Source organism: Equus caballus, chromosome 17 (genome assembly GCF_041296265.1).
Source record: "Equus caballus isolate H_3958 breed thoroughbred chromosome 17, TB-T2T, whole genome shotgun sequence".
NCBI lineage: Eukaryota > Metazoa > Chordata > Mammalia > Perissodactyla > Equidae > Equus > Equus caballus.
The window spans coordinates 46,820,661-46,844,615 of NC_091700.1; the positions used below are offsets into that span (position 1 = coordinate 46,820,661).

General features: G+C 38.0%; 1 long non-coding RNA gene across 2 annotated transcripts in view; it reads left to right on the forward strand.

Moving 5' to 3' along the window:
• LOC138918519 (uncharacterized) overlaps positions 1-21,636 on the forward strand; it is a 71,971-nt gene extending 50,335 nt beyond the window's left edge. The window contains exons 4-5 of one of the 2 annotated variants that reach the window (XR_011427971.1): positions 18,469-18,582; positions 20,808-21,636. This is a non-coding gene — a long non-coding RNA (uncharacterized lncRNA). The remainder of the gene's footprint in view (positions 1-18,468; positions 18,583-20,807) is intronic. The other variant, XR_011427970.1, reaches the window with a different exon arrangement.
• Positions 21,637-23,955: the final 2,319 nt, after the last annotated feature.

Genomic DNA, 23,955 nt, shown 5'->3' on the forward strand with positions numbered 1-23,955 from the left:
TTGTCTTCTGGCTTCCGTCATTTCTGTTGAGATGCGATCAATTTATAATTATTACTTTGAAAGTAAAGAGTCTTTTTCTTCCAGCTACTCTTAAATTGCTTTTATTTTTGTCTTTAGTTTACAGAAGTTAGACTACGTTGTGCCTGTGGTGGTTTTCTTTGAATTTAATCTTTTTGGGGTTCTTAGAACTTCTTGAATGTGGGTTGATATGTTTTATCAGGTTTTGGAAATTCTCAGTCATTATCCCTTCAAATATTGCTCCTGTTCTTATTTCTTTATCCTTTATAACTGTAAACCCAATCATAAGTGTTAGCTCTTTTTTTTTCACTATATTTTATATACCTTTACAGTCTTACTGCGTTTTTCATCCTCTTTTCTCTCCATGGTTTGATCTGAATTTTCCTTCACTGTCCTGTCTTTCAGTTCACTAATTCTCTTTTGCTCTAATTTTCTATTAAACCCATCTATTTAGTTGAGTATCTAAGATACTGTATTTTTCAATTCTAAAATTTCTATTGGATTCTTTATTTAAAGATTCCAGTTTCCCATTTTGCAGCTTGTCATCAGTTTCCCCCAAAATATTGATTACAGTTAACGTGAGGTCTCTTTCAGATAACTCCAATATCTAGGTTGCCTGTGGACCCATTTCTGTTATTCTCTTTTTAGTTCTTGATTTTTAGTCATTTAGTTCTGTCTCTAAGCAGGCCCAGTAATTTTCAATTGAATAGTGGGTATTACCTATGAAAACTTGTAGAGGCTCTTATGATATTATCTTCTTCCATAAAATATTGACTTTTCTTTGGGCAGGCAATTAGATTAGGAGATAACCCTGATTCAATGGGGCATTGGGAGAAATCAAGGTTGAACTTCAATTTTTGTGAGAGCCTGTCTATTTCCGGTTTGCCTTTACTCTCAACAAGCAGTTCTTCATGGTTTCAACTCAAAGTGTAGAATGTTTACCACTGCCTCTCATCCTTGGCTGGGACATGATCTTCAATTTGTGTCTCCCCAGCACCATGTTATCAACAAAAGTTTGCTAGGTTTTTTAACTTCTTTTGTGTGTCATTATGTTTGCTTTCTAATCTTTTCACCCTGCACGGCTTACTAATGGCAAAACGTCTCAAGAGGAAAAGCAACAGTGGATGTCAGCTTGTCTCACTGTCTTTTCTCCCTTTCCAGAATATTTATCCCCTAACTCCTTTCTCCCTTGATTGCTCTCTAATGCCTTCAAATTGCTACATTTTAGTGTTTGTCCAGCTTTCATTGATGTTATCAGAGGAAGAGTTGATTCAGTGTAAGTTACTCTGATTTTTTAAAATACAGATGAATTTGTACTTTTAAATTTATTTTACTTTTAAATATCATTTTGATGAAAAAATTTATTTAAATATCAAAGAGACATTGCATTTATGCCAAGTGAAATAGCAACCTGAAGTCAGGACACCTATTACTTGGCAACCACATTTTTAATAGATGACTAGACTGTAGTCATGCTGGAAATCAAGTGAGAGGAGGAAAGAAAGAAACCATGAAATCATATTACCAGCAAGATGTTAGTTGAAACTAAAGGGAAAGGTAATGGAAAACAAGTTCTGCAGTGTCATTGTGGGTGTGTGTAGGAGAAAGAGAACCATTAATAGTCCATTTATTTTTAGAAAATATCTTTTGCATTGTAAAAATATGACCATTTATCAGGTAGCACTATGATCTTTCAGTGTAAATTGGTAAAAGGAGATGTTGATTGAGAGACAAGTGGTATTAGTCATTCTATGTTTGCTGAAGTTTTGAAAATAAGATGGCAGAACTGAGTAGCCCCTTTTCTTCAGCTATTGAAAAATCACAGGTGTATCATTTAGAGGAGAGTCAGTACAATATGGTAGACTTGTGGAAAAGTTCTATTCTGTGCTCAACCTATAATAAAAGCAGTTATATGAAATGAGTGAATGATGGAAGAAATGAACAAACACAACCTCTAGACTCTTTACTTTGGTTATCAGCCTCCAGGAAACCACTAACCTGCCCTCCCACAACAAAAATGCTAAACCACCAGAGAGTCATGCTACAATTCACCAAGCAGGTGATACCAGGGAGTGTATGGAAGAAATCTAAAAGGAGAGTGGAAGAGTGAGAGGGGATCTTGGAGTCACGGTAACTAGGGTTCAAATTCCCAGGTTCTGACACTTCTTAACCATGTGGTCTTAGTATCATGCTTGAGTCTCTGCTTTTTCATTTGTAAAACGAGAATAATAACACCTATCTTGTAATGCTGTTGCATGGATTAGAAATTTCCTAGCAAAATGACAGACATAAATAGGGTCTCAATAAATAATTGATATTCTTGTTATCTCTTTCTCAAAACCTCCAGGATAATAATGTATATCTAGTTACTTATCGTCATGTAATCATTTACGTGAAAGACAATTTGCCTTATAGATTCTTTCAGAATGAACTTTCAGTTTTTATATTAGATTAGTTATGTGAAATCGGCAAATGGTGGGATAATGATTTCATTAAAAGAATTCATAATAATCATCCCAGGAGCTATTAGTAATTTCTCCTGGGGAAATGAAACAATTAAACACTATAAAGTTGAAAAAAAAAGGAAATCAAATGGAGTGTAGCTTTTGTAATTATGATTTGTATTCCATTTATCATTTGAACACAATGAAACGTCAACGTAGGCTGAGTTCTTTGTCATCAGTGATTAGAAACCCAAAATTAATTTGTGGCACAATAACTCTGACACTGATCAGTGTGCTTTTTCTGATACCACCACTTTAACGATTATTCATAAACAAGAACCTCTACTTTATTGACTCTTCTACCGCTGTCCATCACCTCCTTCATGCCCTCAACTTGCTGCCTTACTGGGTTTAGAAGCCACAGCCCATAATTATAATCAGTGTCTCCCACTCAGTTTCCTTGCCCTTCCCTTCCATTATGCAGGCATGGCAAAACACTAACCTTCTCTCCCCCATTTCTCTTTATAGAAGAACTCATACATATTATAATATGTTTTATATGCTTGTTCTCCCTGCTCCCTCTTCACTCATTGTCCCTTAAGCCCACCCCAATCAGGCTATTGTGCACATCAGTCCTCTTAAATTGTTCTTATCAAAGGCACTGAATCTAGTAGTCAACTCCACATCCTCATCTGATTCAGCAGCATTTGATGCAGGTGATAGATATTTCCCTACTTTTTGAAAAACCTTCTTTAACTAGCCACAGGGACACATCATTGCCTAGTTTGTCTCAGATTTCACAGTCTGCTACTGCTCAGCCTTCTCTGGTGGTCGTTTCCTTTTCTTGGTTTCTGAATGTTGCTGTGCACTGGGGCGAGTCCTTGGACTCCTCTTTATCCTTATTCCCTTCCTTGATGATCTCATTCAGACTATGGCTTTAAATTCATCAGGTCTGAGATTCTAATAGGCTGAATAATGGCTCTCAAAGATATCCAGGTCCTAACCCTTGGAATCTGTAAATGTTACCTTATATGGCAAAAAGGACTTTGCAAATGTGATTAAGTTTAGGATCTTCATGTGGGAAGATTGTCCAGGATATTCAGGTGAGTCCTAAATGTAATCACAAGTGTCCTTATAAGAGGAAGGCAAAGGGAGATTTGACTACAGAGACAGAAAGTAATGTGTGACTGAAGCAAGATGCTGTGCTGGGGACTTGGAAGTTGGAGGAAGGGGCTGCAAGCCAAGGAATGCAAGAATTGCAGCTCTGAGCTGGAAAAGGCAAGGAAATAAATTCTTCCCTAGAGCCTCTGAAAGAATGTGGCTTTGGTGTCAACTCAATGAGATCATTTGGACTTCTGTGCTCCAGAACTGTAAGACTATAAATTTGTGTTATTTTAAGCCAAGTTTGTGGCAATTTATTACAGCAACCATAAGAAACTGATATAGATACACTTTTTTCTTTACATTTTAACATCTTTGAGCTCAAGATGCATCTAAAAGTCATGGCATCCTAGGATTGCTGTCAGCCAGATGGGAGTCGTGACCTAGCTGGAGTAGTTCCGTGGTGTTAAGTACATTTACATTGTTGTGCAACCAATCTCCAGAGCTCTTTTCATCTTGCAAAATTGAAACTGTCTAACTATTGAACAACAACTCCCCATTGTCCCCTCTTCCCATCTTCTGGCAGCCACCCTTCTACTTTCCGTCTATGAATTTGTCTACTCTAAGGACCTCATATATATGGAATCACACTGTTTTTGTCTTTTCATGACTGGCTTATTTCTCTTAGCGTAATATCATCAAGGTTCATCCACGTTGTTGCATGTGGCAGAATTTCCTTCCTTTTTAAGAGTGAATAATATTCCACATTTTGTACATAATGTACATACCATGTTTTGTTTATCCATTCATCTCTTGACGAACATTTGGGTTACTCTTCCCATGGCTTTTTCTTATGCTTGGAGTAAAATCTGAAGCACTTACATTGGCTTACAAGGCTCTGTATGACCTGGCCCCTAGCCATCACTTTGGCTTTTTGTCTATTAAGCTCCTCCTCACTACACCCTAGCCTCACTGGCCTCTGTCACACCTGTGCTGTCTCCTCTTTTGCTAGTGCTCCAGGACGCCTCTCTGAGTGGTCCCCAAGGATCCTCCCTCACTTCCCTCAGGGGTCCCCTCAAATGTCCCCTTCTGAGAGAACACCTCATCTAAAACAGCACTGCTTCTGCCTCCCCTACGGTTGCTTTGTGCTGATTCATTTTCCTCCATGGCATTTACTGCCTGACGTTATTTGCTTTTATGAGTTTATTTATTATCTGTCTCCCAACCAGAATAAAACTCCAAGAAGGCAGGCATTTTGGCTCATTAAATGTTGCATCCTGAGTGCCTAAAATAGGAAATAGCACACAGTAGAAATTCAATAAGCGTCCTAGAATACTGACTGAAGTAAAAGAGATCAAATTCAGCAATTAACTTTTGGAGTATTCTAATTTTTTTTTAAATTAAAAGACTTTATTTCTTAGAGCAGTTTTGGTTTGCAGTAAAATTGCACGGAAAGCACAGAGAGCTCCCGGGTACCTCCTTTCCTCCCTCCAGTATCCCCTATGGTCAACATTTTGCCTTAGTGTGGTACATTTGATACAGTTGACGGACCAAATTAAGACATCATTATTAACTAATGTCCATAGTTTACATTAGGGTTCATTCTTTGCTGTACAGTTCTGTGGATCTTGACAAATGGGCAATGTCATGTATCACCATTATGGTATCATATGGAATAGTTTCACTGCCCCGTGCCCCACCTGTTCACCTCTGTCTTCTTCCCCCAACCCCTGGCAACCACTGGAGTGTTTTAATTTTACGTTCCCAGGAAAGACTGAGAAAGCCCATGCTTGAGTTTTCTGCGGCTCCTGACACGCCGCCTTCATGTTTAATGTTCGTGCTTTTCAAAGCTATTAAGAAACTGCAGCACATTTCTTGGGTTAAAAAAAGAAGTAAAAAAAACACTTCAGCTAATAATGTTCCATTTTGTATCCTTTCAGAAAGATTGCTTGGTTCCTAATTATCGCCCAGCTGTGGTCTCTGAGGCTGACATCTGAAAGCTGTGATTAATACAGGGGCTCACTGGGAACTAGTTTCTCACATAAACTCATTTCCTCTTTCTAGGATTCTCCCCACTCCCCCTTTTTTCCCCTCTCTTCTTGTCTTCATTTTCTAAGAGGTTTGAGTTATTGAGATTTCTAAACCTGTTTACATGCAATGCCACTTTAATTAAGAAATGGCCACAAGCAAATTGATTTTTCCAGTCAGTTATGGGGGAAGGCTGTGCTTCAGAGTTTCCAAATGGCAGATGCTCTAATATTGGTAGTGGGGGTGAGGGGTAGGCAATATGGAGAGCTACCTAAGGGCCAGGCATCTTTCTGTAGGGATACGGACAGAGGGACTGGTAAATGAGTGACATCTTTCCTGATAAGGAGAGGATCTCTGTCCTATGTACTCCCTGACTACTCGTGAAGGCAGCTGAAATGTGGCAAGACGGATTAAAGCTTTGTGGTCCTCAGCTTGGCTCCTGGGGTCTTCCTCCCTCCTTGACGCATATGACCACCGGCTCTGGATCTTTTCCTCAGCCTTCAATCCTAGCCTATCTCCTTGGAGAAACTCGCCAGTTATAAAATCACAGCTATTGCTAAATGCAGTGAAGTCTTCTGAGCGCCAAGGAAGAAGATAATGTATTCAAGAGAGGAAGTTATTTATGTTCATTGTATAAACCAAGTTCCTAAGAATGGTTTGTTTTCCCAAATTGCTTGCCCTTTCCCAAGCACATAAATCTTTCTTTGCACATGTTTTGCATGTGCTCATCTCAGTGTCATTGTTACCATTTCTTTCTTTTCTCCTTCTCTCTCTGTGTGGCCCCAGGGAGAGTCAGTCCCTCCTTGTTCAATCTCCCCATAGTTCTTTATACATAATTTTAATATAACACTGTTTACTCCTCTACTAAGGGACAAGTTCTTTCTTAAAGGCAGGAAGTTCATCTAGAGCTTCACAATCCATAGTTAGGTACTCAAGAAATTGCTGACTGAAAGAATGAACTTAGATCTTTTAAACATAGTGAAACAAGAGTCCTGGCTTGAGAGTAAACTGTGGCGACCCTATGGCCACTCCAGCGTGTCTGGAGGACTGGTGGAACCAGCCCACTACAGGCCATTCTCACGAGGACTGAGAATCTCTGGGGCAAGAATTGTACTACAGGACTCCTGCCTGGAAAGACTGATTTCTCCTGCCTCCAGGCCTCTACACATGCTCTGCACATGTTCTGCTGAAGACTCTCCCTCCACCTCTTGACTGAGCTAATTCCATTTATATTTCAGAGCCGAGTTTAAATATCACTTCCTTAGGAAGCCTTCACTAGCCACCCAGACTGTCAGTCCCCTTTCTTCTTCCCTCCCAGAGCATCCTGATTTCTACATCAATACGTACATCATGCTTAGTTACTTGTCCAGTGTCTGTCCTACTTGCTTATAAATTTCATAGGGTCAAGACCATCTCTGCTTCGTTTATGGCTTTACCCCTAGGATCTGGCACAGTTCCTATGCATACTAAGGGCTCAAAAATATTTGTTAAATAAACAACTGGGTGTATGCAAATACCTATTTAGTGCTCCACTTCAGTGACTCATAAGTACATCAAACTTAATGTGTTGCAGACTTTTGACTTCCTTTCTGAAGTCTGCTCTTCATCTTCCTTATCTTAGTAAATGCATCAACATCCATCCCATGGCTCAAGCCAGAGACTTGGTAGTTGATCTTGATTCGTCTTCCCCTTTGCCGCACCTCCATACTGAATCTACCAGCAAATCTTTCCTATTCCAAAATACATCTTCCATTTATTTATAACCATCTCCAGCATCACTGTCCTTCAAGCCACCACCATCTCTCACCTGCAAATCATCTCCTGGCTACTCTCCCTACTTGCCCTGTTGTTCCCCTCTAATTGCTAATTAAATTGCTAAATGACGCTAATTCCCCAACCAGCAGTCAGGATGATCTTTGCAAAATGTAAAGAAAATGATCCCATTGCTCTGCTCTTTCATGACAGCCCTGGTGCAACCCTCAAATCCAGGCATAGCCTGGCCACTCTTTACCGCTCCAATTCTGCCCCTCGCCATTCTGCTCTCCCTCATTCAGTTTTAAACGCACTCACTCCAAGCTTATTTTATCGGATGTGCCATGCTTCTTTCTTCATTATGGCTTTTGCTATTCCCTTTGCCTGGAAAAGTCTTTACCTAGCCCCTCAAAAGGTTGTTTCCTTCTCACTCTTTGACTCTCAAGTTAAATGCTATTTCCTGACTGAGGTCACCTCCTGACAACTCCATCAGCTCTTGATACTTGTCACAACACCTTGACTATTTCTTTCTTAGCACTTCCTGTAGATAGTTGTCCATTTATTAATTTGTTTGTTTGTTTACTGTCAGTCTGCACACTGGAATCTAAGCTTCATGATGCCTCTTTTGCACATAACTGTACACCATGAGCTATTTTAGTGCTCAGCATACAATAGATGTTTAATAAATGTTTATTGACTGAAAAGAACAGACAAATGATTGAACAAAGCTCACGGGCAGTGGGGTTGGTATGGAGTAGAAGGGTGGTTCTGAGGACAGTCCTGGGTCTTTCACAGGAAGTTGCAGTGGCCCAGATATTGGTCGCCTCTACCTTGGTCACCATCAGCCTCGGTGTGGACATCTGCAATAATTGGCCTCTCTGTGGGCAGTGGGGGCCAAGCTCTCACCTCAGGCATGGCAGAGGCAGACACAGCACCTAGAAAGCTGGGGTCCCCTCAGGGCCCAGAAGGTTGTTTGAACACTTGGGTGGTGCCATATGGGAAGAATTTGGGCGTTGCTAGGACCCATATGGGAAGAATTTGAGGGGGATGAAGATTCTACAGAGTGGGCGAGGAAAGAGCTAGAAAAATGCCATTTTGTGAGTGTTGTGGTCAGGGACATGTGGCTTTTGATTACCTAAGTCTTTTAAGCCTCTCTCTCAATTGGTAACTTATTTGAGGTTTAATTTTTATCTTCAAAACATTTAGAGTAGGCACTATTAATAATCACTTGCACCAACAGTGGTGGAAGATGAGGACTCAGGGAGTTAAACAAAAACTCAGTCCCACTGGTGGTAGTGGTTGCAATTTTATGAAGTCACTTTGGAAGTACATTAAAAAGCAAACACAAAAGATCTTTGAGCCATGTTCCAGCTGTTGTAGAAATCCTTCAGGTATTTATGTCAATGTGTACATTAACAGTCTTAATAGGTCGCAGGTGGCTGCATTTTGTTTTTTTAAAGCATTCTTACAAGGCAATCCAATTTAAGTACACATTTGGGCCAAATTTTCATCCTTTATGGCTCTATGGGGACATGAATTCATTAGTGAAAAGGCATGGACTGCTTTAAAAGGAAGAATTGTCTACCAGTTAGCGAGTTGGCCTAAAATATTAGGAACTCTATATCCTGTTTCCACTCTGTTCATTGTCAAATTATTTCCTTCAGCGGGGGCTGGTTTTTCTCTGGGCTGATGTTTCTTGCTGTCATCTCCAACATGAGTGCTAGGTGAGGAAAACGAGATGACAGCAAACCAACATGGATTAGTCTCGTCCAATATCCAGCCTCTCCAGGCTTCCTCTCTGTCCATAACTGATGCTACTTAAGCCCAGTTTCAGGCCCACTCGTTTCCGAGGCTTAAACTGCAGCAAGATGTTCCAGCACACACTCTGAATCTCTGCATAAAGTCAGTGTGCCTCCAGTCCAGCTATGACCTTTTGCACAAGCCCTTCTGCTTATATCCGAGAGCTAGTCTCTACCTCTTGTGTCAGTTGTGAGAATTGGGCTTCTCCCTTGTCCTTGGTGCCTGAGTTTCTGCATTGGAAACCTGATGCTACCATTGTCTCTTTTCTTTTAGTTTATTTTTCTTTAGATACTTTTTTACTGTGGTGAGATATACATAACATGAAATTTACCATTTTCCCTATTTAACTATACTTAAGTATATAGGACATTCACATTGTAAATTCATTCATATCGCTGTGCCACCATCACTACTCCCCCTCCAGAACTTATTCATCATCCTAAACTGAAACTCTGTACCCCTATTCCCCCTCCCCACAGCCCCTGGTGATTCCTGTTCTACTTGTTGCCCATTGTCTCTTATACCCAGTCCTGCCTTGCTCTTTCCTGCCCAACTCTCTGTTCCCCAGCCACAGGGACTAGTCAGAGCCCAGAGTCTTACTTTTGAACTTTGATGTAGGAGGTAAAGCCTGCAAAATTTTTATATTTGCTGCCTGCCTGGACTTCTGAGTATCACGTCAAACCTCAGTCTTCACTGTCTTTCTCTGCCTGTCCCTCATAATTTCCCTACTATTTTGCTTTGAGCTCCCTACCCTACAACACATTCTTCCTACTTCCATTCCTCCCTTCCCCATATATGTGGCTTATTTCCATACCCTCTGAAACAGCAGTCTCTCCGCTAGACTGACTATACTCCCTTCTCAGCATCTGTAGGTGGACCCTTCTCCCTTCCCCCTATTTCTAAGTCTTCATCCCTCCCAGCATGCTCTTCCCAGGCTCTGAGGCAAGAGGACATTGCCGTTCAGTGCGTGGTCAAATGGAGACAAAGCCACTGGCTCTGCAACCTCTAGAAGGATAAAGCTCTCAATCCCTCTAGGAGGATAGAGATTCAAATTCAGAATTATTAGCAAAAGGCAATGAGAATTGACAAAGCACTGCACAAGGAAAACGGTCACCCTCTGGCAACACAAATGAGATGAATTTTAATGTACTGGAGTGACCCAATATGAAATCTCATTTTACATATAGATTTAAAAGATGGACCTCACAAGTCATCAATTCCATGTCCCCTCCACATCACCAGGTGAAATGTGAATCTCCTCAACAATAACCCCAACAAGGTCAGGAACTAAATACATCTCACGGTGTCCCATTGAACTTGAACAGGTTAGGTTGTTAAAACTTAAGGTCCTATCCTGAAGAAAAGCTTGTTCTTCTAATGTACAATATTACTCTTCTCTTCTGTTAAAGACTGATTCAGTAAAGAGTCAGTTTCTATACCATTTTAGTAGTAGGTATTTTTAGAGGTCAGTGAAATATTACTGTGAAGTTGAAAATAATGACTCAATTCCTCATCTCCTTCACTAGAAGAGCTGCATATTAAGACTTATCTTCCTGAGAAGAGAGATGAGGTAGAATTAGATATTCATAATAATTCTGTGAATTCTCAAGTACTTCATTTTTCAGTGAACATTTAAAAATAGCACAGAGAGCCTATTTAAATAGCATTTGGGTCACCTCCAGCAGTCTAATACCCTTTGCTATGTGTCACTCTTGGTCAGGACCAAGGCAAAGAGGGCCAGGGACCAGGGTCTCAGATCAGGCAGGTGAATGACGGGTTTAAAGCGTAACTTTCAGCTATAAGATGAATAAAGTCTGAGGACCTAATGCAAAACATGTTGACTATAGTTGACAACACTGTATTGAATAATTGAAATTTGCTGAGAGTAGAATTTAAATGTTATCTCTGAAAAAAAAGATACTTTTATTAAAAAAAATCTGAATTATAGTGTGGAAACACAATCAAGTAAGATACAGAGTAACTGCTCACCAGCTGAGCAGGAATCAGAGACATAAAAGTCTGATCAGATTCATATAAGAAGCAGAGATGGCGAAAGCATTTGGGGGACAAACTGAAAGAAGAAAATAAATGACTGACATTGAGACTTAGTGATGCTCAGGATAGTTTCATGGTGTGGTTGTACCAGTGCCCACGTAGAAGGCCAAAGCCTGCCTTTGGTGCTGTCACTCAACAGGTAACATCTTGTTCTAGATGCCTGGATCTGCTAACATGTGCCAAAGAACAGGACAAAGCCCTTCTCAAAACACATTTAATTGTAGAAAGGGTATTAGATTTTAATTTGCAAGACCTAGGTCTAAGTTCCAGTTCCACAACCGTTTAGATGTGTATTTGGAGCAAATCACCTAACCTCTCTGCACCTGTTTCTTCCTCTAGGCGACAACAACGATATTCACTTTACAAAGTCCTTTTAGGCATCAAATCAATTAAGGGGGCTTTGAGCACTGGAAAGCATTCTATAGTTATTAAAGCTAGGTTTTCCTGAAAGGAATACATCTTGCAGACTCTAAAAAGAAACATCCAGCCACTTATTCCACAGATGTCAGCTGCATACAGAAAACAAAGTCAAGAGCGTCTATTTTCCTGTTCAGTTCTGTTCAAGGATTCCATGTCATGTTTTTTCAGCTGCTAATAATGGAAATTTCTGCCAAATATGTAATAATGATAATATTAACTCTAAACTTTTTCTGACTGCCACTTTAGCACCAAACCAGCACAGAGCCAAGTGGTACACATCTTTCTGGAACTTATCTGTGTGATATCACTTCATTTTATCCCAGACTTTCCTATATAGATCTTCCTGATCTGTTTTGTAATATTATAGAAAAGAGAGAAAATTTTCCTTTTTTCAAATGAAGTTTATTTTTTAGAAGTTTTAGATTTACAGAAAATTTGTAAAGATACTTCAGAGAGTTCCAATCTACCCACACCCAGTTTCCTGCTATTAACATCTTATATTAGTATGGTATATTTGTTGCAGTTAATGAGCCAATATTAAAACATTATTATTAACTAAAGCCCATGATTTATTTAGTTTTCCTCTGAAGTCCTTTCTTCTGTTCCAGGATCCCATCCAGGATACCACAGTACGTCTAGTTGTCAGGTCTCCTTAGGCTCCTCTTAGCTGTAACAGTTTTTCAGACTTTCCCTGTTTTTGATGACCTTGACAGTTTTGAGTGGTACTGGTCAGGTATTTTGTAGAATGCCCCTTAGTTGGAATTTGTCTGCTATTTTTCTCATGGTTGGACTGGGATTATGAGTTTTGGAGAGGAAGACCACAGAGGTAAACCACCATTTTCCTCACGTCATATTAAAGGTGCCTACCATCAACATGACTTATTACTGTTGTTGTTAACCTTGATCACCTGGCTGAGTTGGTGTTTGTCGGGTTTCTGCATTGTAAAGTTATGTTTTATTCCCCCCTTTTGTACTGTACTCGTCTGAAGGAAGGTGCTATGTGCAGGCTACACAGACACACATAAGGAGTGGGGAGTTATACTCCACTTCCTTGACGGTTGAGTATCTAACCTAGACTATTTGGAATCCTTCCGCATGGGAGGTATTTCCCTTTCACCCCATTTATTTGTTTATTCTATTATTTACATCAGTATGGACTCATGGACATTTATTTCCTACTTTGGATTATAATCCAATTCTACTTTATTTGATTTTTGGCCCAAATTGTTCCAGCTCTGGCAGCTCTTTTAGTTGGCCCCTATATCCCTTTGTAATATCTCCCTCATTACAGGATTTTGTCTTGGTTTGGTTTTTGGTTTTTGAACCTTCTGCCACTGTAAGATACTCTAGGCTCATCTTGTCTATTTCCTGACCCCAGAATCAGCCATTTCTCCAAGGAGTCCTGGCTCCTTTTATTGGAGAATGGTATTAGAAACCAAGATCTGGGCACCAGATGTGCTTGTTGCTACTGGGGTGTTGTTGCTTCTGGGACCCTCAGCTGACAGAACAAGGGACTATATGTGTGTATACTAACTCATGTTTTTATACATATCTAAAAATATATCAATATATAGCCATCTGTATCTATATTAAGCTAAACATGGGTTCATACTGATGTCTCTAACCCTAATCACATGGATCATTGTGGGCTCCTCTTGCTTATCTTTAAACTTCCACTCTAACAGTGAGAAACCTGGTTCTCACTATCTGCTATCCATTTATTTAATTGCTCAATTCCAATATATATGTATAGTAGTTTCAGAATTATTAACCCACACCCCTGTGGGAAACAACTTTACCAACTAGAGTACAGTGCTTATATACTGTTTCTTTTGCCTTTAAATCTTACGGATTCCACTCATACCCTAAATTACTTAGGTCAACACCTTTTTTACCTACCTCCCTTAGTGAGGTGATTTCATACACCATAATACAGTTAGATGCTCTTGTCATAGTCTACATTCCTCCTTGGTATCCCATGATGTCCTAAATGATTTCTTAAAAATTTATGTAAACTAAGTTTCACTCTTTGTACTGTAAAGGTCGTTGGGTTTTGACAAATGCATAGTGCCATGTATCCACAAGTCCAGTATCATACAGAATAGTTTCGCTACCCTAAAACACCCCTTGTGCTTTACATATTCATCACCCTTCCACCAAACTCTTGAACTTTTGGCAAAAGCTGATCATTTTACTATTTCTATAGTGTTGCCACTTCCAGAATGCTATATAGTTGGAATCATGCAGCATATAGCTCTTTTAGATTGGCTTGTTTTACATAGCTGTATGCATTTAAGATATACCCATTTTTTGTGTGTATTTGCCTTGATAGCACATTGCTTATTATGGCTGAATAATATTCCTTTGTATGGATATACTGTTTGTTTATTCATTTACATATTAAAGAATATCTTGGTTGCTTCCAGTTTTTGGTGATTATGAAAAAAGATACTATAAACATTCAGAAACAATCTAGTTTTAGGATATTTCCATCAATTGAAAAAATTCTCTTAACTATTTGCAGTTAATCCCTACTCTCTCCCTAGTCCCAGGAAGTTTTGCCTTTATTAGAAATTATTTATAAATGTAATTATCATTGTCTAATGTGTCTGGCTTCTTTCATTTAGCTTTACGTTTCTGAGGTTCATCTATGTTGTTACATATATCAGTAATCGATTCCTTTTTATTGCTGTGTAATATTCCATTATAAGGATTTACTACATTTTGTTTATGCATTCATCAGTTGATGAATGTTGCCATTTTTTGGTTATTATAAGTAATGCTATTATGACCATTCTCATACAAGTTTTTGTGTGGATTTATGTTCTCATTTCGCTTGGGTAAATATCTAAGACTAAAATTGCTGGTCTGTTTGGTAGGTTTATATTTAATTTTTTAAGAAACTATCAAATTATGTCCCAAATTGATTGTACCATTTTTCTCCTACCAGCAATGTATGAGGGCTCCACATCCTGCCCATCACTTGAAATTTTCAGTCTTTTTGAATTTAGCCAGTCTGGTAGATGTGTAGTGGTATCTTGTGTTTTTAGTTTGCATTCCCTGATGACTAATGGCATTAAGCATATTTTCATGTGTTTATTAGCCATTTGTAAATCTTTGGAGAAATGTCTAACAGATCATTTCTCATTTTTTTAATTGGGCTATTTTGCAAAAGTTATTTATTCTATATAAAAGTCCTTTATCAGATAATGGTTTGCAAATATTTTCTCCTAGTTGCTGTCTTGTCTTCATTTTCCTAGTGATATCTTGTGAAGACCGAAAGTTTTTGATTTTGATAAAGTCCAATTTATCAAATTTTTATTAGATATGCTTTTCATGTCATATCTAAGACATATTTACTAACCCAAGATCACACGGGTTTTTCTCCTGTGTATTCCTCTAGATATTTTATAGTTTCAGCTCTTAAATTCAAGTCTATCATCCATTTACAGTTAATTTTTTTCTTTGGCAAATAGATATCAAATTGTTTCAGCCCCATTTGTCGAAATGACTGTCTTTCTCCATTGAATTACCTTGGCACATTTGTTGAAAATATATTGACTATATATATGTGGGCTTATTTCTGGACTATTCTGCATCATTGATCTTTATGTCTACCATTATGCCAATATCACACTGCCTTGCCTAATATCACTTTGTGTTGAGCTGTGAAATCAGGTAGTGTAAGTCCTTTAACTTTGTTCTTCTTTTCCAAAATTGTTTTGACTATTCTATGTCCTTTGCATTTACATATGCTTCCCAGGATCAGCCTGTTGATATCTAATAAAAGAAGTCAACTGGGATTTTGGTAGTGATTATTTTGAATCTCTAGATCAATTTGAGGCAAACTGACATCTTAACAATGTCAAATTTTATAATCCATAAACATGATTTACTTCTCATTTATTTAAGTGTTCTTTAACTTCTTTTGGCAATGTATTGTAATTTTCAATATATAGGACATATCATTTTTTAAAAAATTATTCATAAGTATTTTGTTCTTTTTCTTAGATTCCTTAGGATTTTCTACACACAAGGTCATTTCATCTGTGAACAAAATATTTTACTTCTTCCTTTCTAATCAATATGCCTTTAGTTTCTTTTTCTTTCCTTACTTCTCTGACTAGAGCCTCCAGTGCAATGAATTTCCTCAATCTAAGGGAGAAAGAATTTAATCTTTCACCACTAAGTATCATATCAACCGTGGGATTCTTTTATAGATGCCCTTTACTAACTTAAGGAAATTCTCATTTCTTCCTAGTTTGTTGCAAGTTTTTAATATGAATGGGTGTTGGATTTTTTCCAATTCTTTTTCTGTAACTGTTGAGATGATTATATTGGTTTTGTCCTTTATCTTTTTAATATTGTGTATTTCACTGATTGATTTTTGAAACTTACTCTTGCAAAGCTTCTAACTATTGAGTTGTAAATGTTATTCTATATAAAAGCCCTTTATCAGATAGTTTTGCAAATATTTTCTCCCAGTCTCTGTCTTATCTTTTGATTTTTCTCAGCAGTATCTTTTTCATTTATAATCCTTTTCATGCATTGATGGATTTGATTTGCTGATGTTTTGCTAAGGATTTTCATGTTTATACTCATAAAGGTGATTTCATAGTTTTATCTGGTTGCCTTTCTCGTGACACCTGTCTTGCTTTGATGTCAGGGTAATACTGTCCTCATTAAATAAGTAGAAAAGTATTCCCTCCTCTATTTTATGTGTTTGTGTAGAATTGGTATTATTTCTTCCTTAAGTGCTTGATAGATTTTACCAGTAAAGTCATTTTGGCCTCAGCTTTTCCATGTGGAAACAGTTTTATATACTAATTCAATTTTTTTACTTGATATAGATCTATTCAGATTTCCTATTCCTTTATAAGTCAGTTTTAGTAATTTGTGTCTTTCTAGAAATTTGTCTATTAATTTGTCAATTAATTTAACTTAGATTTTCTAATTTGTTAGCATAAAGTTGTCCATAATATTTCCCTATAACTATTTTAATTTCTTCATGATCTGTGTTAATGTGCCTCTTTCCTTCCTGATTTTGGTGATTTCCATCTACTTCCATTTTTCCTTGGTCAGACTGGGTAAAGACATCAATTTTGCTGATGTTTTCAAAGAACCAAATTTTAGCGTAATTGAAATTCTCTATTGTTTTGCTGTTTTCTACTTTACGATTTCCATTCAGATATTTATTATTTCATTCCTTCTATTCCCTTGAGGTTTGATTTGCTTTTCTTTTCCTATCTTCTTATGACACAAACTTAGCTTGTTGACTTTGGATCTTTTTTCTTTTTTAATATAAGCATTTATAGCTATAAATTTCCCTCTAAGCACTATTTTGGCTATGTCCCATAAGTTTCTTGTGGGTTTTTTTGGTGTATGTGTATAAGGAAGATTGGCTCTGAGCTAACATCTGTTGCCAATCTTCCTCTTTCTGCTGAGGAAGATTGTCACTGAGCTAACGTCTGTGCCCATCTTCCTCTATTTTCTGCGGGACGCTGCTATAGTTACCTTTATTTGGTTATGTCAAGCTATGGCTTGACGAAGGGTGCTAGGTCCTCACCCAGGATCCAAACCTGCAAACCCCAGGCCACCAAAATAGAGCATGTGAATTCAACCACTACACTACCAGGCCGGCCCCAAGTCTCACAAGTTTTGATACAGTTTTTTCTCATTTTTAATTGGTTCACACTATTTTCTAATTTTTCTTGAGATTTGTTTTTTAACCTATGGATTATTTAAAAGTGTGCTATTTAATTTCCAAATATTTGAGGATTCCAAGATTTCTTTCTGCTACTGATTTCTAATTTAGTTCCATTGTAGCCAGAGAACACATTTTGTATGATTTCAGTCCTATTAAATGTATTAGTATTTGCTTTATGGATTTTGTATATATCAACTTTGTATGTCAGCTAGGCCAAGTTGGTTGGCATTGTTCAATTTTTCCTTACTGATTTGCTTTCTAGTTCTATCAGTTACTGAGAAAGGAATATTTAAACCTCCAAACATAATGGTCAACATGTGTATTTCTACTATCATCTTGTCAGTTTTTGTTCCATGTATTTTGGGGCTCTGTTGAGAAAAACATATATGTTTTTAATTATTATATCTTCCTGCTTCCTTTTTTTTCAGGGGGGGAGGATATTGGCCCTGAGCTAACATCTGTTACCAATCTTCCACTTTTTGCTTGACGAAGATTGTCACTGAGCTAATATCTGTGCCAATCTTTCTCTATTTTTTGTATGTGGGATGCTGCCGCAGTGTGGCTTGACAAGCGGTGTGTAGGTCCATGCCCGGGATCTGAACATGCATACCCTGGGTCACCAAAGCAGAGTGCATGAACTTAACCACTACACCACTGGGCCAACCCCTCTTTCTTCCCTTTTACCATTACTAAATAGCCCTCTTTTTCTCTAAGAATTTTCCTTATCTTAAAGTCAATTTTGTCTGATATTACTGCAGCCACGCCAGTTTTCTTATGGTTACTGTTTGCATAGTATATCTCTCTAAAGGTTGTCCCTTGTAGCATAAACCTACCATAATTAATTTTTGTTTCTTTTTTGTTGGGTATTTCTGTTAAGCATTGTTTTATAGATAGTTTCCCTCCAGATGTTCAATTATTTTCTTACAATAAGAAACTCATTTGGTTACCATCTCTTAAAAAAGAAATGTTTCAAAGTTTGTTCAGTGGTTATATAGACATAGTTGTTATCCTTGGGAAATTATAAACTAATGAAAATAACAATTATTTTTAAAAGAATTGTACTATATGTTTTGTAGTTATCTTATAATTTAACATAATGCTCAAAACAATCCAATGATGTAGGTATTTTTATTCTTTTTACAGATGACTAACCTAAGGATCATAGAGATTAAGTAACTGCTTCAAGCTTACAAAACAAACATTAAATGAAGGAGCTGGGATTTGATCCACCCTGTTAGACTACTCCAAAATGATGCTGTAAAGTTTTTCTTCAATCTCTTCTCTCTCTTTCCTTCCACCCATGCTCTCCTCACTCACACAATTTTTCCTCCCAACATTCTATGCTCCTTTCAGGCACTTAGTGGCTCATAGCACATTATCTGTCTCCTTTTGTCAGGGCCCAGAGATATGATAAACTCATTCACAGTTGTCAATAATTGATTATGGGCTGCCTTATATAAAGGTATGGCCAAGAGTGGAAATTTTGTTCCATCCGTATGTTATCTCATTCTTATACATTATCTCTAATTGGGTTGGTTGAAGATCAGGAAAGGAAACACAAGATAAGACTGAGGAGAGAGGAGCTATTTTTTTGGCTGCTGGTAATGGGGGCGGGGGAGTGGTAGTGCTGACTGCCTGTGTATTCTCAACTAGATCTCCCAAAAGTATCCAGTCCTGTTTGGCTAGGCTGAAGAGCAATATCCCTTTGGGATATAAATTAACATCCATCACATATCATTTCACAACAGTTTCTAGGAGGAGAACCAAAACTGATGTTGAAATTACAGAAAGAATTGGCAACTAGATTGATGGTAGTAAAATCCTTGCGTGAGTAACTAGATAATAATATAGTGAAGGCAAAAGAAGAATTTTGTTTGAATGAGGGTTTATATATATATATATATATATATATGTTTTAAGTTGTATCTATATATATTCGTATGTAGATATACGTATAGCTTCTCTGTTCTACTTCAAAAGAGCAATCACCTCTTCAGCATAAAATATCTCACTCAGCAGTGATCTCCATCAATGAATCCAGATTGTATTGTATCACCAAAGAATTCAAAAGATATTTTCTCTTTTCTATTCTGTGCCAATAGAAAGAAACACACATGGAGAAGACTGAACTTTAAACTTAGCAGATTTGAACTGCTTGGAGAATTTCATAAATGCTATAAACAATTTGAGATATATATGATGTTATTGCATTTTAATATTTTCCCAGAGCCAGCATCCATTTTTGCTCCTTCAAAGTGATATAATTTTGATCTGTTAGAAATGTTCTTTTTCTCCTGAAAAGAACAAATTTGTCATGGAAACAGCAGTGAATGTAAAAAGTGTGGGCATTTACAATTTCCCAAACTAGTTAGAATTCTCAATTTCTGTCCTTATTTTTTGTAATGATGGGGGAGCACTACGGCTGAGGACAGGATGAAGTGGACGTTCACACCAAGAAGAACAGGTAGAAGATGTTCTAGATGCACATTTCAAGTCTCAGTCTGTATTTCACCAGGTTTGGGCCTATGGTAAAAGACAAAGAGTAAGATGTAGAAACAGAGAAGCGACCGCTGGTGAAAAGATGAGACCTTTCCTGGGATTCTTATGGAGGATATAATATATATGTGTATACATATGCACATATGTGTGTGTACACACACGCAATCTTTTTTCATTGGAAATGTCTTAGGAGTGTCGAAAGTCTTGACATTTGGGCTTGAGTAATCAACAGTAATGCGTATTCTTCTCTATTTGATACCAAAGAAATCCTGTTTACCGTGGGCCCAGGAAAGCTTTTTTTCTCTTTCTCTCCCATCCTTGTGCCCTTTTTGCACATGGCTATTTGGTTGCTGGCCATCCCAAGTGGTTGGCCTGGACAGACCTGTGTGGAGAGGGCAGGCCAGGGGCAGAGATGGGTGTGTGTTTGCTCTATAGCAATTGCCTTTCTCTCATTCCCACCCTAGGGCCATGTTTCCTGGAGTGTAAGATCTGTCAGCTTTTATTCTTATTTCCCAAACCCAACTGGAAAATTTCAATATAAATGCCTCTCACCTTTTTCAAAATGTCTGGAGGGTTATCTGAGGGAATCAGAAGTAAAATTGACCTTCCCAGGGATACTAGGCTCTCAGTGCCTTTCTTAATTCTTTCTAGAATAATAAAATATTAGATAGAAAATCTTCTAGACAAGCATCTTAATTTTGCCAATGAGAATACTGAACGCCAAACAGGCTGAGAGGCTCTGTCAGGGCTCACAGCTGGTTCCACCCAGCTGGGACTTGAATTTGCTTCTCTGGCCTCTCAGGCCAACATTCTTTCCACTCAGCTATGCTCCTTCCTTGATGGGTGTTAACAGAAGAAGTTCTGATGAAAAAGACCTTATATTTTTACGATGGCTGCTTAAAATTTTTTCTTTAGCAGCACACAACATTATGAGTTAGATTTTGCACTAATTAATTTATCTTTTTCCTCATTTTCGACATCAGGAAACTGAAGGGCTGAGTTGCAGCAACATCCACAGAACCCTGACAAGTACAACCAACACTGCTCTTCACAGGAAAAAAGTGCTCAATACAGGCTTCAGACGAAGGAGGAATGCGGCTCAAGCAAGAGCTGTCGCTGCCCATTCACATGGATCCCAAGGGCAGCACAACCCTTCCGACAGTCCAACCCCAAACAACGCCAGATTTGGATTGCCAAAGGCATTCAGAGACGATGGTGCTAAGACTGCCTGACACTAACGCCATGCTTTGATCCTTCAATCAAATCAAGAAGCATTTATTAAGCATCTGTGTGAGGCTCCCTGCAGGGCCTTCTCTTTGTGTCTCTGGCATTCACACTTCCCTGCTTCTCCTCTGTGGCTCTTCATCCCTGCCCAAGAAAACTCCCCAGTGCACATTCTTCTTGCCACTGGTGTTATCATTATCGTAACCAGAGCAGGATCCCTTTTTGGTTCCTCCTAAGATGCTATTCAAAGTCCAGGACAGAACTTTGGGCATGGATCTGGCCTTTATTCCATTGTACAATCTATTCGCTCATTCCTGATTTCACAGGATTCTGTGTGAGGAGCACCCTCGCCAGGAGTAGGAGCTTATAGGGAGAAAATGTCAGCGTGTGTTTTCTTCTTTCAGAATGCAGAGCGAATATTTAGAAGGGTTTTTAGGAAAGCAATTTACAGCCAGTAATTGGAAGTGATGAAGTGTTTTTGCAAGATCAATGTCTCAGATTTCATGTTTATGATTTGCCTAAAAATAGGTTGTTTATTTTAGGCTTGGACTTTGGAAAGAAGAAAAATAAAGTTTTAGACTGATTCTCTTCAAGTTCTCCGTGACATTCTTTACATCATAAAGAAAGCTGTAGGAAGGCAAGATGGAGTTTGTAGCAAAAATGGGATCCAACACTATTTTTCCTTGGTTCATTTACGAGAGTACATTTTCCTAGCCATACACACTATTTCCATTTTATGACTCACTCAGACAATTTATTACGTTTAAAATTACCTTAAATTTTCTTTGCAATGCTTAGGTCAAATATGTATACCATGTATGCAGTTGGAAATTCTTCCTCATAGATACAGCTCATGATATGGATGTTGTATTTGTGTCCTCGTTGCTATGGTGACTAGAAAAGGTTACAGCCAAAGCTCAGAAAACAGAGAGGCTGTGCAATAAAATATCATAACTATGTGTGTGCTTCCGAAAATATTCTTCTCAAATATGGATTAAAAAATCTTAGAACCACTGTCTTAAAATTAATTTTCCATTTCTAGCATGTAGGTTATTACCTAAAAAGAATCTTCTCAAAACAATCTCTTTTGACTCACTCCCTTTCTCTCTAAATTGTAATCTAGTGGCCATTCGTCTCAAAAGGCAGACTATATAAATTATAAGAAACGCTTCAGTTTTTAGATATGGATGAAACAAGCCAATGAGAATGAAGTTGAATGAGTTTGTAGTCTGACTGAAACACACTGTCTTTTCAAATCTCTCCTTTAAATCCATTTATACAGGAATAATGGAATATTTTCCCCAGTTTGTTTAAGAACTTGGTAAATAAACTTGGGCAACACTAGACAGTGCCAAGATGTTAAACATTTATCGGCTGTAAGAATTCACCCTTCTTTTTGTTGGCTGATGGCCCTCAGGTCCCTGACTGACCCTTTTTATTTCCTCATACACTTTATCCTGTGAGGTAAATTTTAAGAGTTTATCCTCAAAAGTGATACTAAATAGGAGTAGAGAATGTAATTCCTGTAAAGCCTAGAGTCATCGCAGAATTGGATAAAAGAGCAATTTTCATATCTATATGTCTTTCCTACTTACATTTTCAAGTGAAAAGGAAATATGGATAAAAAACCTTCATTGAATAATTTTCCTGTCCCCCTTGCCTATTTTACAAGGATATCAGAATGAGTATTAATACATCCTTTGGTCTATAATCCCTGGCTGGATTTTTAATAGCCAACCTAGCACTTAAATTCTCCACAACCCTTTCTATATTTGAAGATATTTCCATGTAGGAAGTATAATAAAAATAAAACCATAGTGATACATTTAAGCATTTGTTTCCTATCTTTAATACCAGCTCATATTTAATATCTAAGAATCAAAACTATCTCAAGCTCAGTAACCTGGCCCTTCTTCTGCCATCTGGTGGAGAAATAAGGAAGCAGTGGAATTAAGTAATGTACCCAGAGTCTCTTCACTGAATCCATAAATGCATCAGCAGGCAAACGTTTGTGAGGCTATTATTATTAGTCATTATTTTTATTCAAATAGTACTCATCAAGGCACTTGGCACCATTAAGTTCCATACTCTCCGAATTAGCCAAACTCAGTCCCTATCCCCAGAAGGGCTGTGAAATATATAATTAAAATCTCTCCTACGGTTTAGTCATTTCGGTTCAATGCCCAGGACAAGGCTGGGATTCCTTAAAACCATGAGGTTACCACATAGCTCATTGTAGTAGTAATTTGCTTTATAATGATATTCTGACCCCGAGATGCTTATGCTTTTCTGAGCATTTTCCAAAGAGAAAGAAAGAGCGGAGAGAAAGGGGGTAGGGGAGAAGAAACTCTCTTGTGCCTTACAAAGCAAAAAACAAAGTTTGGGGGAACATTTTTCAGTAAACCATTTAAGAGTGCCTGGAAGGTCTCTATATGAGAAGAAATAACGTCCCTGTGAGCTGTCTGCATTTTTATCCAGTCCTAATTTCCAGGCTATGGAGAGTAGACATGTGATATTTATCATCCTAACTGCCATGATTTGAGGAAAGTGACAGCCTCCTCAAATTAGCTTGAACAAAATGATGCTATGAGCCTGTTGAATTGGCCCATGTCTAGCCAAATCTGAGTTCTCTTCTTCATCCAAAACTCACAGAGAAGAGGCAGCCATAAATCATGTAAGAGGTACCTTGGGTGTTATTAAATGTCCTGTATGTTTCAAGGAAATGTGGCTCTTTATGCCAATGCATTCTGGACGAAGGCAGGCAAGACTGAAGGACCATGCTGTTTTATGTTGAAAGGGGCTATTGGCTTGGTCTGGTGCCATATACTTTTTGGATTTTAAAGGACATTGAAATCTAAGGAAGGCCCTTTATGGTGTTCCAGAATCATTACCATGGCAGAGAGAAAA